General features: G+C 54.7%; 2 long non-coding RNA genes across 3 annotated transcripts in view; both read right to left on the bottom strand.

Annotated features, from left to right (window-relative positions):
- LOC121019991 (uncharacterized) overlaps window positions 1-15,840 on the bottom strand; it is a 231,513-nt gene that overhangs the window by 137,428 nt on the left and 78,245 nt on the right. The window lies entirely within an intron of this gene.
- Window positions 9,661-12,328, bottom strand: LOC121019994 (uncharacterized). Its single transcript, XR_005785869.1, has 2 exons — window positions 12,019-12,328; window positions 9,661-9,936 (listed from the first exon to the last, which is right to left on the bottom strand). It is a non-coding gene; the product is annotated as an uncharacterized LOC121019994 (long non-coding RNA).

Below are 15,840 nucleotides of genomic sequence, written 5' to 3'. Positions count from 1 at the left end.
CCGATTACCTGCCCTGCATGTCCCTGGGCCTCTCTGAGCCTCGGCTCCCTCATCTGCCGGCGTGAATGAGGGATGTGAATGAGGTGGCTCTCCTGAGGTATCACGAGTCTCAAGGATCCCCGAAGCACTCAGCGAGCCGACTGAGAAACAGTGAGCACTCAAAACCATCGAGGCACAGGGCCTGGGTGCATGGCAGGCTCCAGAAGTGTGAGCTACTGTTTCTGCAAACAGTGGACGCCCCACGAAGGGTGTGCCTACTCCATGGCAGCCACATTTCCAACCCTGGGCATCCAGTCACTCTTTTAATCCCTCCACAGCCCAAGATGCCTCATCCGCTCCCCAACTCCCAGCTGCCCAGGCCCCGAGTTCAGTGAGCCGCCACTGGTGAGCACTAACGCCTCACTGCGACCCCGGTGAGGTCCCTCCTCCTCTGCTTGTATGCCTCTTGGGACAGGCAGCTCACTCTCTGAGGGCCCCACTTTCCAAAGCTCTTTGTCCCTCTGTGGCCCTGGGCAAGTGCCAAGGGCCTCTCTGGGCCTCCCTTTCCACATCCGTAAAAGGGCATTCCTACCAGTCCCCCCTCCTACACTGCTTGTGAGGATCCAGGAGGGCCCCTGATGCAGTGCCTGGCCTACAGGTAGTTCTAGATTAGCATGAGGTATGGTGACTCAGCCATTATCGTTGCCAGGGGCTGCTGGCCCGGCCCCCCGCCTCTTGCCTGAGCCCTGGACCTGTTGGGTTTGGGAGCTGAGGTGCCAGGGGGGTGTCCCCAGGTCCCGACCCAGGAGCTGGAGGGGAGGGAAGCTGTGCTGAGCCTGCCGGCCCACAGCCCAGCCCTGCGGCCCCTGGCCACGGCTCACGCCCCGCCCGGGGCCACCACCATCTCTGAGGACCCATTGTTGCTGTCTGGCTCCACTCCAGGGTCCCGGCCCAGCCCAGGCTCCCACTTCCCTCCCGTGTCCCCCACCCTGCCGTCAACGGGGCTCAGGCCTCCCTACAAGAAGGCACCAGGTGTGGCAGCAACAGAGCCGTAGGAACACAAGTTCAAATCTCTGCCCTGGCACTTTCCGTCACTGTGACCTTGGGCACTTCATTTCTCTGTGCCTCAGTTTTCTCATCTGTTAAATGGGGTGACAGGACCTCACAGAGCTGTGCTGAGGATCCTATGAATTTGGGGATGGCAGAGTGCCCCGCATGTAATAAGCCTCAGGGAACATTGGCCCCACTTCCTCTGCTCCCCCAGGCCAGAGGACAGAGCCAAGAGGAGCAAATGCAGGGGTGGGGAGGGCACAACCGGCCTTGAAGCCGGGGTGCCATGAGCAGAGCACTGGATGAGGAGTCCAAGGCCAACCCTGCTGTGTGACCTTGGGCTGGCTGCAGACATCTCTGGGCCCCAGAATGAGGGAAAAAAGAGGCTAGGATCTTCCTTTCTCTCTAGGAAGTGGGGGAAGGGACAGGGGGGCTTAGAGCCAAGTTTTCTTTTCATTTTTTTCTTTTTAGCACAAAGGGCTTGAATGAAAATCAGCTGCAGGGACAGAGAATCCTATTGTGAAGGGAGCAGCATTCTAGGCGTTGGGCTTGGTAAACAGAGGCCAGGGTATCGGCCAGAGACGCTGACAGGCAGGGGACAGCTTGCTTGGGGCCTCCGACCCCTCCCTCGGGGCGCTAGCCTGGGTATCCAGGGCCCTCCCTCGGGCACCTCCTGCTCAACCACAGTATCTGTGTGCAGACACGGGCAGGCCATCTGGACTCTGTTTCCCCATCTGCACAACGGGTACGGTAAGAGTACTTTCCCCCTAGGTGGGAGTAGGTATGCTGTTACAGTCTCAGGGCAAGCACCTCACTCAGCAGGCTTGGGTAGGATACTGGCTCTGCCACTCACTTGCTGTGTGACGTGGAGTCAGCTATGTTGGCCTCTCTGTGCCTCGGTTTCCCCAACTGGGAGGTGGAAACAATAACAGCACTAGCCTGCCGGGCAGATGAACTGAGATGACTCAGCCTGGAGCCTGGAGCACAGTCCCATGACCTCAGCCCGCTGAGGCCCCCAGTCTCAGACACCTCCTTTCCTCCGAGTAACATGTTTATCTCAACAATTCCATCACGTATTTCTTGGGCACCTACTGTGCGTCAGTCTTGGGGAAGCCGACATCCCAGGAGAAGAAAGCCGTTAAACTCAAGACTTGTGTGTGAAGGGCTCGACACAGGACATAGGTGCTCAGTGATGCCGTTCACCCAACACCTGGCCTCCCGTGGCTGTTCCACGCTGGGTTCTGGCTGGGCTCTGGGATGCAGCCCTCGTGGCGGTCCCAGTCCGAGCATCTGAGTGGGGGCGGGAGACTGGCAGGTGGAAGAGGCAACATCCCATGAGGGAGGGTGCCCAGGCGGCCTCCGGAGCCAGAGGAAGTCAGGGTGGGCTTCCCGCGGGAAGCGGTTACGAATAACAACACACATTGAGTATTATTATGTGTCAGGCAGTGTTCTCTTCACAACAGCGCTTTGCAGAAGGTTTTCCACACTCGTTCTGTGGGTAATAGTCTGAGACCAGAGGGCCCGAGTAGCCTGCCTGAAGTCACACAGCAAAGACTTGATGGAGCTGAAATTCAAACCCTGTGGTCTAACTGAAGCGTTGCACTGCTCCCCAGACAGTGCTCTCCAGCGCCTAGCCACTGAACCCACTTGTCCCCTCTGCCCAGACTACACTCCCAACATCAGAAATCATCTGAAGCCTCCCCCACCTACACTCCAGCACCCCTGAAGGCCTGAGCCCCTCACTCACGGAGGAGGTGGGGGCAGACATGCGGCCAGCACAAAGTCCTCAGGGGCCGAGCCTGGCCCCTTGGTGGCCGAGCCATCGTGGTGGAAGGAAGGAGGGGACAGACATTTTCTGAGGCCTCACTGCACACGCACTCAGTCGTCACTCACAGCTCAGCGAGGCCAGCCCCGGGGCTAGCCTCATTTTCCAGAGGAGAAAACCGAGGCAGGGGGGCTCAGAGGCCCGTGTGAGTCCAGACCCTGCACCACCTCCCCCCACCTCTGCTGAAGAAATGAAGGAAACCGCCTCCAAGGCGACTCTGAGCCTCTGTTTGCCCCTTTATGAAATGGGGATCTGACCCAGGATCCTCCGCTTCGGGCAGGAGCCAGGTGGTGCAGGGGACCCATTCGCCTGGGGCCTGGGGCCTGGCCCAGGGGAGACCCTCCCGAGACCCTCCCGCAGCCTAGCTGTTATTACCGCTGCCATTATTACCGTGGTGGTGACACGCCCCCGTCAGCCCTCTGAACCCCCGTACGTGCAATTCTTCCTGTAACGAAACCCGCCTGCGAGGCCTTAGCGAGGGGCCCTGATCGCTCACTTAATTATAATCTTTGGGGAAAGAAAAACACCCCCCTGAGCCGCTAGGGAAGCCGCCAGTGTGGCTGCAGCCTGTGGGGGGTAACCTGACGCCCCTCAGCCAACCTGGCCCCCCGGCCTTTGTGTCAGTCCTGCCCAGATTACTCTATTTTTCCAACCCCAAACCAGGGCTGGCATGAACTCAATGCTCGGCATTGTCCTGGGACCGGGCCTTCCCCCAGGGCCCCCAGGGCCAGGCCTCATCCTTCCTCCAGCTGGGGATCCGGCCCCCAGGAGGCGTCTCAGAAATCAGAAACCCAGCAGGGCCAGCTGGGGCTGCCCCCCGTGTGCGGGGTCCTCGGGGGTCCTAGGCTTCTTGCTTTGCCACCTCATCAAAGCTTCAAACTTCACTGCTGGAAGGGGCTCATATGTGCCCATCTTCCAGATGGACAGACTGAGGCCTAGGTAGAACTGGCAGAGCCCGGGTCAGACTGAATCAGGATGCTTTCCCAAGAGGGGGCCTGGGTACCCTGGACCTGCCACCAAGCGTGAGAGGGAATTTGGGAGGCAGTCCTCCTGGGGACTTCACAGAGCACAAACGGAGGACATCTGGGACGCGGGGCAGAGGGCATCACGGCCAAGGGCTCCGATTTCCACAACAGCAGCTCCGGGTTCAGGTCCAGCTCTGGGCCCTGCTTGCACAAAGCTGGCTCCTCTCTGCACCTTGCTTTCCTGAGCTATAAAACTAGGGAGGGAGGGTATCAGGCTACCAGCTGGGGTGCAACGCTTAGCTGGTAGTAAGCGCTTCATTAACAGAGCTTCAAAACCCTGACAATGGCAAAGGTTCCAAGTCAGCACGAGAGCCCCCCACGTCACCCACATCGTGGGCCAGAGCGAAAGACTGAGCCACACCAGGGGCGAAGGTGGATTCTCACCTGCCACTCCAGGGGGACAAACTGGTGAGCGCCCTCCTTTGCTCCCTCCAGATCACCACCTTCCCCACCCTAATCTGTGCCTTGGAGGCTGACCTGAAGGGGCGCCATCACCCCTGCTCCGGGCTTCCTATGGGGTTCCCTGAATGGAGGAGATGGGAGTGCTGGATGGGCATAACAGCCCCCTCCCTGCTGCGTCCTGTCCCCCAGGCCAGAGCCGTCCTTCCCGAGGTTCCCAGCTCCCGCCAGGGGGCCTCTCCATGCAGCCCCTCCCTGCAGACATCTGTTCCCCACCGATGCCGGCCCCACTCTGCACCTTTCCTTGGTTGGTTCCCTTACCCCTGCCCACACCTGTGAAGAGTCACTTCATTCCATTTTCCCCAAAGTATCAGGTTTGAGCCGTCTGTTTCCCGCCACACCCTGACTACTGCAGATCTGAAATCACTATGCTAAAATGTTAAGATTTGACAAAGTCAGGTCATGGGGAGCTGGGGCTCCTTATGACCATCTCCTGCGATGTTCCAGGTGGTTGCAAGATTTCCCAAAGGAAGAAAAGAGACAGCAGAGACAAAGCAGGTTCAGCAGTCAGGAGGCCAGGCCTCCTGGGTGACGGCCCTGAGGTCAGTGGAGGCCAATGGGTCCATCCCCCAGTCTGGCCACACTCACCCACTTCTCCCTCCTCCTGCGTCCCTTCCTACCTTTCCCCTTGACTCAGCACCTACCTCCCTACAGGAAATGGGAACCACATGCAGGGGATCACTGCAGAGGGGCCCCAAGCAGGACCACTGCACCCCCACAAGGAAGGTTCTGGCTCCTATTCACAGGTCCCAGCCAGAAATCAGCAACGCTTGGGCAATTTGGTTCCAGGGGACCTCACAATCAGTGGGGGCGGGGGGTGGGTGGGGGGACACCCTGGAGAATATGCACTCCCCACATCCCTTCTTCCCAACCTCATTTTCCCCATCGGATCAGCCTCCTGCCCAGCCCTTCTTGCAGACAATAGTTTGGGGGGTTTTTGTTGTTTTTCGGGTTTTTTTCTTTTAGATCGATGTACACAATTTCTCAATCTGTAACTTGTCACACATGCCGAAATGGAATCATTTTGTGTGCAGTGTTTTCATTTGGCATCCTTTTTTCTCTCTTCCTTTTCTGCAAAAGCCTTCTCTCTCCCCGTGTTGACAGTTGAGAATGGGTTTTTACATATTTTTCTGTAAGCATGAAAATCCTATACAGACCATGCCTGGACAAGGGATTTCTTTATCTGTCATTTCTTTTACAAATCAGGATCACATTGTTCACCCTTTCTAGCATCTCGCTTTTTCGCATTTGAGAAATCTCTACGCAAACAAGAATTCTACTCGATGGGTCACAACACCACTGTTCACAATGGCCACACGGTGAAAACAACCTAAATGCCCATCAACAGGTGAATGGATAAACATAATGTGGTCTGTCCACACAATAGAACGTTATTTGCCCATAAAAAGGAACGAATTACTGGCACACACTACTCACTACTCGAAAAAATCATGATGCTAATTGAAAGAAGCCAGACGCAATAGGTCATCTGTTATAGGATTCCATTTATATGAAATACCCAAAATAGATAAACCCAATAGACACAGGAAGCAAATTAGCGATCGCCAGGCGCTGGGGGCGGGCAGGGTGAGGAGTGACGTGTCTGATGGGTACAGGGTCTATTTAGGGGGTGATGAAATGTGTTGGAACTAAATAGAGGTCATGGTTGCACAACGTTGCAAATGGACTAAATGCCGCCGAATTGCAGGCTTTAAAATGGTTAATTATGTAACGATTAATTAAAATGGCTACTTTGTTATGTGAATTCCACTTCGATTTTTAAAACTAAAAAAATATATATCAACGTATATATCCCTCCTCCTTTTTAAAACAAAGGTGGACTGCTACGCACATTGTATTCCACTTGGAACTTATTTCGGTTAAAAATAAGTCCTAGAGAAAAAAATACCTATGCGCTAGAGAACAAACAAACAAACAAGAGTAGCCACACAAGTCACCTGGAAACACTGGGAACCATTCTTTTTAATAGCCGCATAATAGTTCATGGTGTGGACAGACCAGAATGGTGTCACCCGTTTCCCCGAAATGATGAATGATGAGTTTTGATTTTGGCTGGTTTGGGGGAGGGGGTGGTCTCTTGACACATGTAGGCACCAGGCACTTTATAAACAGGGTTTTATTTTGCCCTTACTCCAGTCCCACATTTTCTCCCATTTTTCAGGTGGGAAAACTGAGGTCCAGAAAGGAAAAGGCCAGGAAGTGACTGAGCCAGAACTCAAGCCAGGCAGGTCTGATCCCTGGGCTCACTCCTTGCTGGGGATACAGCAGGGAACAGCACTGACCCAGGCACCTGCCCTGGAGGAGCTGACATTTTAGTGGGGGAGACAGACAGGAAACAAGATGAATCAGTAACCTATGTGGACTATTCCCGGGGGGCCAAGATTACAGGGAGAAATAAAGGAGGGAAAGGGGAGAAGGGACGGCAGGGAGATTACATTTTTAAATAGGGCCTCACCGGGAAAGGGATGTTTGGGCAAAGACCCAAAGGAGGTGAGGGAGGGAGTCCTGTGGCTTTTCATCCATTCGGGGGAACAGTGTTTAGAGCAGAGGGAACAGCGAGGGCAAAGGGCCACAGGCAGGGAGCTGCAAGGAGCCAGGTGCTGCTGGGGCTAAGGGAGAGAGGTAAGATCAGAACAGAGGGCTTGTAGCCCCGCTATCTCTGAGTAACAGGGAGCCAGGGAAGGGTTTGGAGCAAGGCAGACTGGGGATTAGGTTGGGATTTGAAAAGCCCACTCTGGCTCTCCAGGAAGGGTGGGGGAGGGAGGCCCCTGTCACGGAGGTGGGAGAAGCTGGCTGAGAGTAGACGGCTGGTCTGCAGGATGGGGAGAGGCCCCGCCCACCTCCCCTCCATCTACGCACCCCTTGAATTTAGTCCCCCTCGGAGTAACCCAACTCTCAGCCTCCACAGAGAAAGTGCCAAGAGGGGAAGGAGAACTTTGCTGATTCACGGGCCTGGGCCTCCCAACTTCCCCCCAGGGGAAGCCTGAGCTCACATAATGGGGTAGGGAGCCCTATGGAGGCTGAGAGCAAGTAAATAAAGTAATACAACAGTGATAAATGATAAAACGTGGTTAACAGAGTGACCTGACTCGCGGGGTGTCATCAGGGAGGGCTTCCTGAAGGAGGTGGTGTTGGAGCCAGAATCAGAATCAGAGCTAGGAATTTAACCAGGCCAAGGAGAGAAGGAAGAACATCTCAAGCAGAAGGAAAAGCACGTGCCAAACCCCTGAGACTAAAGGCAGAGCCTAGTGAGTTCAAGTCTCCGAAAGGAGGCCTGGCCAGGCGGAAGGAGCCCTGTGTGCCAAGCCCAGGGCAGACAGTGGCCTGAGCCAGGAACACGCCCATTCCAGGCCCACCCATGGTCAGCTCCTGGCAAGAACTGCTTCTGTTGCCAGGGCGGTTGCAGTGGTGAAGGTCCCCCACCCGTAAACTTCTCGGAGAGCTTCACCATAAGCCAGTAAGACGATAAGCATATTTGGAAGAGAAATAAAGGAAGTCGCAGAAATTGTTAATTCTCTTTGTAAAGACGAGGAAATCAGGTCACAGAGAGCAGAGAGCTTATCGACTTCAAGGAGTCGGGCCGCGAGAAGGTTGCGAGAGCTCCTACCCTCCTCGGCTCACTCCCTGCTCCTCGCGGGACCGCTTTGTCACATTTGGAGGGGCCCTCGTGGGGCACATGGCAGCTCGAGTGGCAGAGACGTGTCCAGCAGCAGGAGCTGGCCCAGGGCCCGCGGGGCAGGCCAGGGCAGGGGATGACAGAGGGACATAAAGAAAGACAAACGGCGGGAGCTGGTGGGGCCACAGCCCCTGAGTCTTGAACTGCCCTTGGCTAGAATTTCAAGAACTGTGCCAAGACTCCAAGGCCTGACTCTAAAACACTAGTGCTCACTCATTCACCAAGCACGCATTGAGCACCTGCTGCATACCGCATGCCCGACACTGTTCCCAGGCCCTGGGGCAAGGTCCCCAGACCCAGCGGGCCCTCCTGAGGCTGACACCCTGTGGGGACAGGGGTGGCTGCCCAGTGAGCAGACCCAGGGATGTGTTTCTTCACACGGTGATAAAGGGCTCGGCTGGTGGAGACAGGGAGCTATAAGCAGGTGTGGCTGGAGGCCCTACTCCCCCGGGGGGGTGGGGGGGGCAGGCAGGTTGCTGGGGGCCAGGCTGACCCCATGATGGCAGGGGAGAAACTGCCTGCATAGGGGGAGGCACAGCAATCACAGAGCAGGAGCCCCTCATCGGGCAGCGAGGAGGCCAGTGCGCTGGGGACAAGGCAAGGGGCAGGTGAGCTCAGAGAGGTGATGGGGTCGGTCATGCTGGGCCTCCAGGGCCTGGTAGGGCGTCTGGTCTGAGTAGGGGGGCACGGTCTGACTTCGTCCTAAGGGCTCCTCTGGCTGTGTGTGGCGAACCAACAGAGGGGCCTTGGGAGGAAGCAGGGAGCCCAGGGAGGAGGTGAGCCAGCGGGGAGGGCAGGAGACAGTGAGGCTGGCCCAGGGGCGGTGGGGGATGGGAAGGAGCCCAGAAGCTCTGCTCTGGAGACAGTGAGGGGCCTTCAGGTAGGACCAGAGCCCCTCTGAAGACCTTCATTTTCTCAAGCACATCCTCCTTCTGACACGATGATCTGTGCCCCAGCCCCTGGCCCCGCATGGCACGGGCTCCAGAGACCTCACACGTTCTCAGTGGTTCTGAAACAAGACTTCCCAAATCTGGGTGCTTCCTTCCGCTGAAGAGTTTGCAGGTAGGAAAAAAAGAGGAGGAGGGGAGGGCAGGGGAGGGGAAAGAAGCAGGGGGGAGGAGGTGCCTTCCCCAGCCACAGACCCTTGTGCCCACCCCACACTCACCTTCCCCAAACCACAGAACGATGGGGCAGAAGAAAGAAGGGGGTAGCTAACACCAGGGTGGTGCCGCTGCGATATGAAGTGTATCAACTCGTACCCAAGGGCTTCCCAGATATTATTTCTATTTTTATAAATTGTCATTGTGCGTTTGGATTACAAACTTAAGAGACCCATTGTAAAAAAGAGATTGAGAGAGACAGGAGGGGAGATGGATGTAGAAAAGGGAAGGAGAGGAACTCAGCCCCCATCAGTCACACTGGCCTTTCCTTAAGCCTCAAACCCGCCGCACCACGCCTGCCTCAGGGCCTTTGCACTTGCTGTTCCCTCTGCCGGGAATGCTCGTACCTCCGACAGCCAGCCACATGGTTCCCTCCCTCTCGCCCTCTGCTCACAGAGACCCCTTCTCTGACCAAGCAGCAGCCCCTCTATCACGCCCATGATTCTTCTTCACAGAACTTCGTGCTACGCGACACTATGTTGGTCTATTGTCTAACAGGCACCACTAGATTGTCAGCCCCGTGATGGCAGGGATTTTTGTCCGTTTTGTTCACTGCTGGATCCTCAGTGTTCCGAACAACTCCTGGCACACAGCGGGTATTCGGTAGTGAACGGACAAGTGCAAGCATGGATAAAATGCCTCCTCAGCTAGACCAGGAAGGCAGCAGCCGAGGTCTTACATGCGTCTGGCACACAGCAGGCATCTGTGGCACGAGCGGATGGATAGTGACGTCACCAGGAACTGAGAGATACCAAAGCAAAGCAAACAAGAAAGAGAAGAAACTATTTATCCAGGTTCCCTGAGTGCCTGTCCCGTCCTACGCCCACCCCCGACGTTAGCTCACATCATCCTCATGACAACACCGTGAGCTACGTCTTAAGCCCATTTTCCAAACGAGGAAACTGAGGCTGAGTGAAGAGAAGTGTTTTTTCCCCGGGCCCCATAGCCAGGGAGGGGCAGGGCATTGAAAATCAGTCCTGTCCGCCTCCAAAGGCAGGCCCCCAACCTGAGTGCACCGGCCCGTTCACGCTGTCCACAGTGGCAGAGCCCCTACTATGCGCAGGGCAGAGCCAGCCGGTGGGAATGTGAGCTCAGGGCGGCCAGGCTTTCAACGCTTGTAAGCTGGGCCGAGTGTCCACATTTTTGCAGGAAACCGCTTGCTTTTCAATGCTAGAACCAAATCAAAATGCTAGAAAACACTGTGCACGTTAAAGGAAGAATTTCCGAGGGCTCCTACTTCGAGACCCTTGGTCTACGCCTGGGATTTCAGAGAACATGGACGTCATTGAGGGTGGGGCAGGCAAAGAAGGCTTCCTGGAGGAGGTGGAACCAGGCTGCTAATGGGCCTGAGGAGGGTGGGGCCAGCCTGAAAAGAGGGGGCCTTGGGCTGCCTCTGGCCATGCTGGGGGTCAAGTAGGCTCCGTCCAGGATTCCCGGAAGAGGCCCAGCAGGTCAGACCAGCCTGACGCGAATACCTGGGAGTCACCTGGGAGTCAGCTCCGAGGCTGCCTGCCCCCTCCCTGCACCCATGCTTCCTTTCCATCCTCCTCTGGGATCTGAGCTGCCTAGGATGTGTTTCCCAGAAGACTCTGTCCCTGAGAATTTCCCATGGGGCCAGCTGGAGGGAGGTCCTGAGGATGGCCCAGCACGGTGGCCAGGCAAACTGGGAATACCTGAGTTCTTTCATCTGTCGTCATTAGAGACAATAGACGCTGAAGCAGAAAGCGTCTGAGAGCCAAAACATAAATGTATGTTATGGGTTACATATGGGAAATCGTGACATTTAAGTGAGATGTCCTGAAATGTAAGACTGTATCAACCAGTCAGCTGCAAGGTAACATTTGGGTTTCTTTCTTTTCTTCTTTCTCTCTTTCTTTCTTTCTTTCTTTCTTTCTTTCTTTCTTTCTTTCTTTCTTTCTTTCTTTCTTGTTTCCCATCGCATATAAGTTCTATTAATGCAAGATGTGGGTGTATTTCAATGATTGATGATAGGTTCTATGATTGATATGATAGGTTGAGATGACTGAGGCTGACGTTGAAACCTACTTCACCAGTTACCGGCTGGGAGACTTCGGGAAAGATACTTGCCTTCCCTGTGTCCTCACTTCCTCATTGGTAAAACGGGGTTAAGGGGAGTCACCAGAACCCGGGACCATCATGCAGTGCAAAAATGATGCACATCAAACACTTAGAAAGAACTTCACCCTTGTGAACATTCAGTAAGCGCCAGCTATGATTATGGTCATCGATAGGGTAACACTCCGCTATTTCAAACCACGTGATAAAATATCATGGATTCTGGAGACATTGGCATAAACTCAGATTTGCCTAATACAGATATAGATGGTCACATATAAAAATATTTGCAGATGCGTGCGTATACATGGGTTGAATACACAACACATGTTTCTTTGCTCCGTCAGCCAGGAAGGCCTACAAGAAATGCTACCCCGCCAGCCACGGGTACACCCGGTATCCAGAGCTTGGGTTCTAATGCCATTCTCTGATAGGAGGAACCACGGCTCCACACCGAGAAACGGCTGCTGCTAAGACTGGGGCAGGAAATGTTCGCGATGAGCCTGAAGCAGCTTGTGGTGCCAGAGGTAAGAAAGGGCTCAAGATGAAAACCAACCAACAAACAAAAAACCCCCGATGTTGATGGGGGCACGCCAAAGGGCAAAGAAGCCACCTTCAAGAGCTCCCTGTGGTCCAGGTTGGGACAACCTGAGCAACGAAATGCAGTAGTGTTGAATTATAACCCAAAGTATAAATAAAATCAATATCCTTGAGTCTGTACCGATACGAGCGAAGCTGAATACGTACGTAGGGGAGAAGACAAACGTGCTGTACGGAAGGACTCTCAATCATCCCTGCTGCGAAGTATAGTCCCTACTCCATGGGTGGGGGCCACGCAGAATGACTGCCTTCCAAAGAGGATACTATGGAAAGGGGAAAAGAGAGTGACTTCACAGTGGAGAAAACTGACAAAAACTACCTGAGCCAGGTGGTCAAGGTCAACACCCACAGTGATAAGTCATGTTCATAGGATCTACCCTTGATGTGATATGATAAAAATGTCACTCTCCGGGGCGCCTGGGTGGCTCAGTTAGTTACACATGCACCTTCGGCTCAGGTCACGATCTCACGGTTCGTGGGTTCGAGCCCCACATAGGGCTCTGTGCTGACAGCTTGGAGCCTGGAGCCTGCTTCGGATTCTGTGTCTCCCTCTCTCTCTGCCCCTCCCCCGCTCGTTCTCCCTCTCTCTCTCTCTCTCTCTCTCTCTCTCTCTCTGTCAAAAATAAATAAAAAACATTAAAACAAATTTATAATGTCACTTTCCTTCTGAGAAGTTCCTTCCCCTGACCATAAGAAAGACATCAAATTATCCCAAGAGAGGATACCTATTATCCCAATAGAGCCTACCAAAAACCCGACCAGCACTCCACAGAACTGTCAAGGTCACCAAAAACTAGGAAAGTCTGAGAAACTGTCACAGCCAAGAGGAGAAAAAAGACCTGACAACTAAATGTGATATGGAATCTTGAGTGGGAATCTGTACCAGAAAGAGGATCTTAGCGAAAACTGAGGAAATCCAAATAAACTATGGACTTGGTTCACAGCAATGCACCAACACAGCGGGTGGATGGTTAACAAGCAGGCCTGTGAACTAACTAACATTAAGGCGTGACTTGTCGGAGAGACTGGGTACAGGGCGCTACCTTTTTCATTTTTCTGCAAATCTAACACCGTTCTAAAACATAAAGTCTACCCTTAAAAACTCGTTTCTTTTTCCAGTTTGCTTTTTTTTCCATTCTCTTAGAGTCCATGGAACGACCCTTTCTGAACCTCGCTGGTTAATGCCCCTTCGGCCTCAGAGTCGACACTGGCCTGCCGTCTGTTCTGCAAGTTCCCCGCCTCAGGTTTCCGCATCTCGGCCTGCTCATCTCTGGGTCGATGGCACGTGGCGCTTTGTGCAAATCTTTCTGTGTGGAAGTCGCGTCTTGAGCCAGAGGACCCAGTCCTTTGGTTATTCTGCCAAGTAGATGCCTGCTGTTTACATCAGCAATCAGCAATGCCATTGGCGGGTGTGCGGTGTGGGTTCGAACCCTCAGGGTTTATCGGGGTCATTACTAGTTCCAGGTGAACTTCTTCCCTCCCTTCGGTTTTATGATCTCGAGAGACACCCCTGTGCCCACTTCTAGGCAGGGGTCCATCTGAGAGAGGCGGGTAAGGCTCCGCCAGACAGCCTCCATCCACAGCAGAGAGTTATCTGGGTCAAAATGCCAACAGGGCCGTGAAGAAATTCTTCAGTAGAGCAAGGGTGGGCCCCAAATCTCGGGACCCGTGCCCCAGACCTCCTCCCTGGCCCTGAGGGCAGCTGACTCTGTCTGGGAGGAAAGAACAAAGGGGAAGCACGTGGCAAGACACCCATTTCTCAGAAGGTCTGGGTTGGAGGTCGGGGGCCTGGGTTCAAGTCCTGAATCTGCCTCTGACTCATAGTGTCACCTTTCACCACTCACTTCCCCACGTCTGGACCTCAGGTTCCTCATCTGGGAGTCAGGAGGTTGGACCAGCTGAGCTCAAGCCTTCCCCAGTTGACACGGTGCTGATGAAACCAGGGCTGGTGATATTATGCCCCCCCCTCCCCGCGCCCCCTGCCCCCCTCACTCTCCCCGACACTGTGGCCACATTCACCAAGGGCCAAACTCACATTCACATCCAACACACTGCGTCTGCATCTAACAAGTTGCAATGACCTGTTCCCTTTGTATTTCTTTGTAAAAGAAAGGCCGCAAGGGAGGGGCGTGCAGGTGCTTTTCTTTAAGGTGCCTGATGCAAAGTGCCGGAGCTCTGGGCTGGAAGTGAATCACCATGAGTTTGCACTTTGTATATTGTAGTCCTTCACAGCTTCGGTCTTTGTTTATAATAATCAACCGTTGGAATGAAATTCAAATTCCTCATGCCTGCCTCCCTCTCTTTCCAACCCTCTCCCTCTCCCTCACTCTGTGCTCCCCACACTGGCGGCACTATGGTTCTGTGAACCCACCTAACTTGTTCCCACCACAGGGCCTTTGCATCTGCTATTCCCTGCACCTTCAACACCCTTCCTTCAGGCCGCAACTTCTTCTCAGCAAGGCCCTCTCCAATCACCCTACTTAAAGAAGCCCCTGGTCACTTCCCATCACACCTCCCTGCTTTATTTTCTTCTAAGCCTTTACCACGATCTGAAATGATGCCGTTTGCTTACTTATTCACTTGACCGCTGTCTGCCTATCCAAAGGCAGGGATTTTGTCTGCTTTGTTCTGCCATGTCACCCTAACACTCTACCCAGGGCCTGACACATAATGGTCTCAGGAAATACGGTGACATGAATGAGTGAATAAAGACTCAGAAATCCCCAGCAATGCCCCTAAGCTACATACAACAGCTGGTGTTTATTGAGCATCTACTCTGTGCCAGTCACTGTGCTAATGTCTCATCTCAGGGGTGAGCAGTTTTATGGTCTCCATTTTGCAGATAAGACCAAGTTTTCAGGCCTCAGGGCCTCAAAGGATAGAGCAGCTCTGAACCCCATCTTAGAACTTCAGTGTTTGGGCTCCTTCCACCCTGCCAGGTTCCTCAGTGACAGAGACGTGGAGAGAGGGCCCTGCCCGCATGTACATGCACCCCTCATCTAAGGTAGAGCCTTCTGAACACCAACCTGTCCCCACCGCCTGGTGGAGCCCCTGGGGCCAGGATGGGAGCTGGGTGTGCCGGCAGCCGGACCTTGTGCCGATCAGTGCCAGGAACTGGCTTGGGGAGCAGGGTCTTGACCAGCCCCATGTGGGGGTGATGTGGGCCACTTGTCCCAAGTGGGCTCTTAATGTTCACTGGGGCATAGAGGGTGGCAGTGGGCACAGGGTCCCTAGACGCCCAGGGGCTCAGATCCCCACCAGCCTTCCCCTGGCGGTAAAGCCGATCCCCAAGGCCCTGGCCTCGCTGGCCCTTGCTCAGTTTCATGCTCCCAGCCTGGCAAAGGTCAAATCATTCTGCAGCCCTCTCCGAGCAGCCCAGACCCAGAGCGAGGGGATGCCAGGCACAGAGCTAACTCTGGCTCCCGGCACCTGCCTTCCAGCAGCCCCCAGCCAGGGTAGGCAGGGAGGTGGCAAGTAAATAATAACCCAAAGGCAGGCTGTAAGCCTTGAGTGCAGACCCCTCCTTAAATACTTGCTGGCTGTGTGTCCTTGGGCAAGTCTCTTAACTTCTCTGGACCTTCACTTCCTTCCTAGGAGAAAATCCTGCCTCCTAGGGTCTCGCCTGCCAGGAGAGACCCCAGAATAGTGGCTGGCATTGCTGCTATGGAGGTCCCCCACACTCAGGGCCTGCCCCCAGGAACAGAGAGGAGAAAGAGGACACAGGAGGACACGTCCCCCCCTGGCTGGGGAAGCCCCCCAGTCCACCTCCCACCACAGAGGAGGTGCCCGCCCAGCAGGGCCTGGATCAGTGAGTGGGAGTTTGGCGCAGACATGCGGAGGGAAGTGTGATCCCGGCAGAAGGCACAGCCAGGGCAAAGGGAGGGCGTTCTGCCCAGTGAGCCACCTTCTCTCCCTGAGGCCTCTGCTCAAAACCACCTCCTGAGATGGGCCCTCCTGCTCACTGGATCT

Source organism: Herpailurus yagouaroundi, unplaced genomic scaffold (genome assembly GCF_014898765.1).
Source record: "Herpailurus yagouaroundi ecotype Mexico unplaced genomic scaffold, PumYag 246, whole genome shotgun sequence".
NCBI lineage: Eukaryota > Metazoa > Chordata > Mammalia > Carnivora > Felidae > Herpailurus > Herpailurus yagouaroundi.
This window is presented reverse-complemented; position numbering and strand designations above follow the sequence as displayed.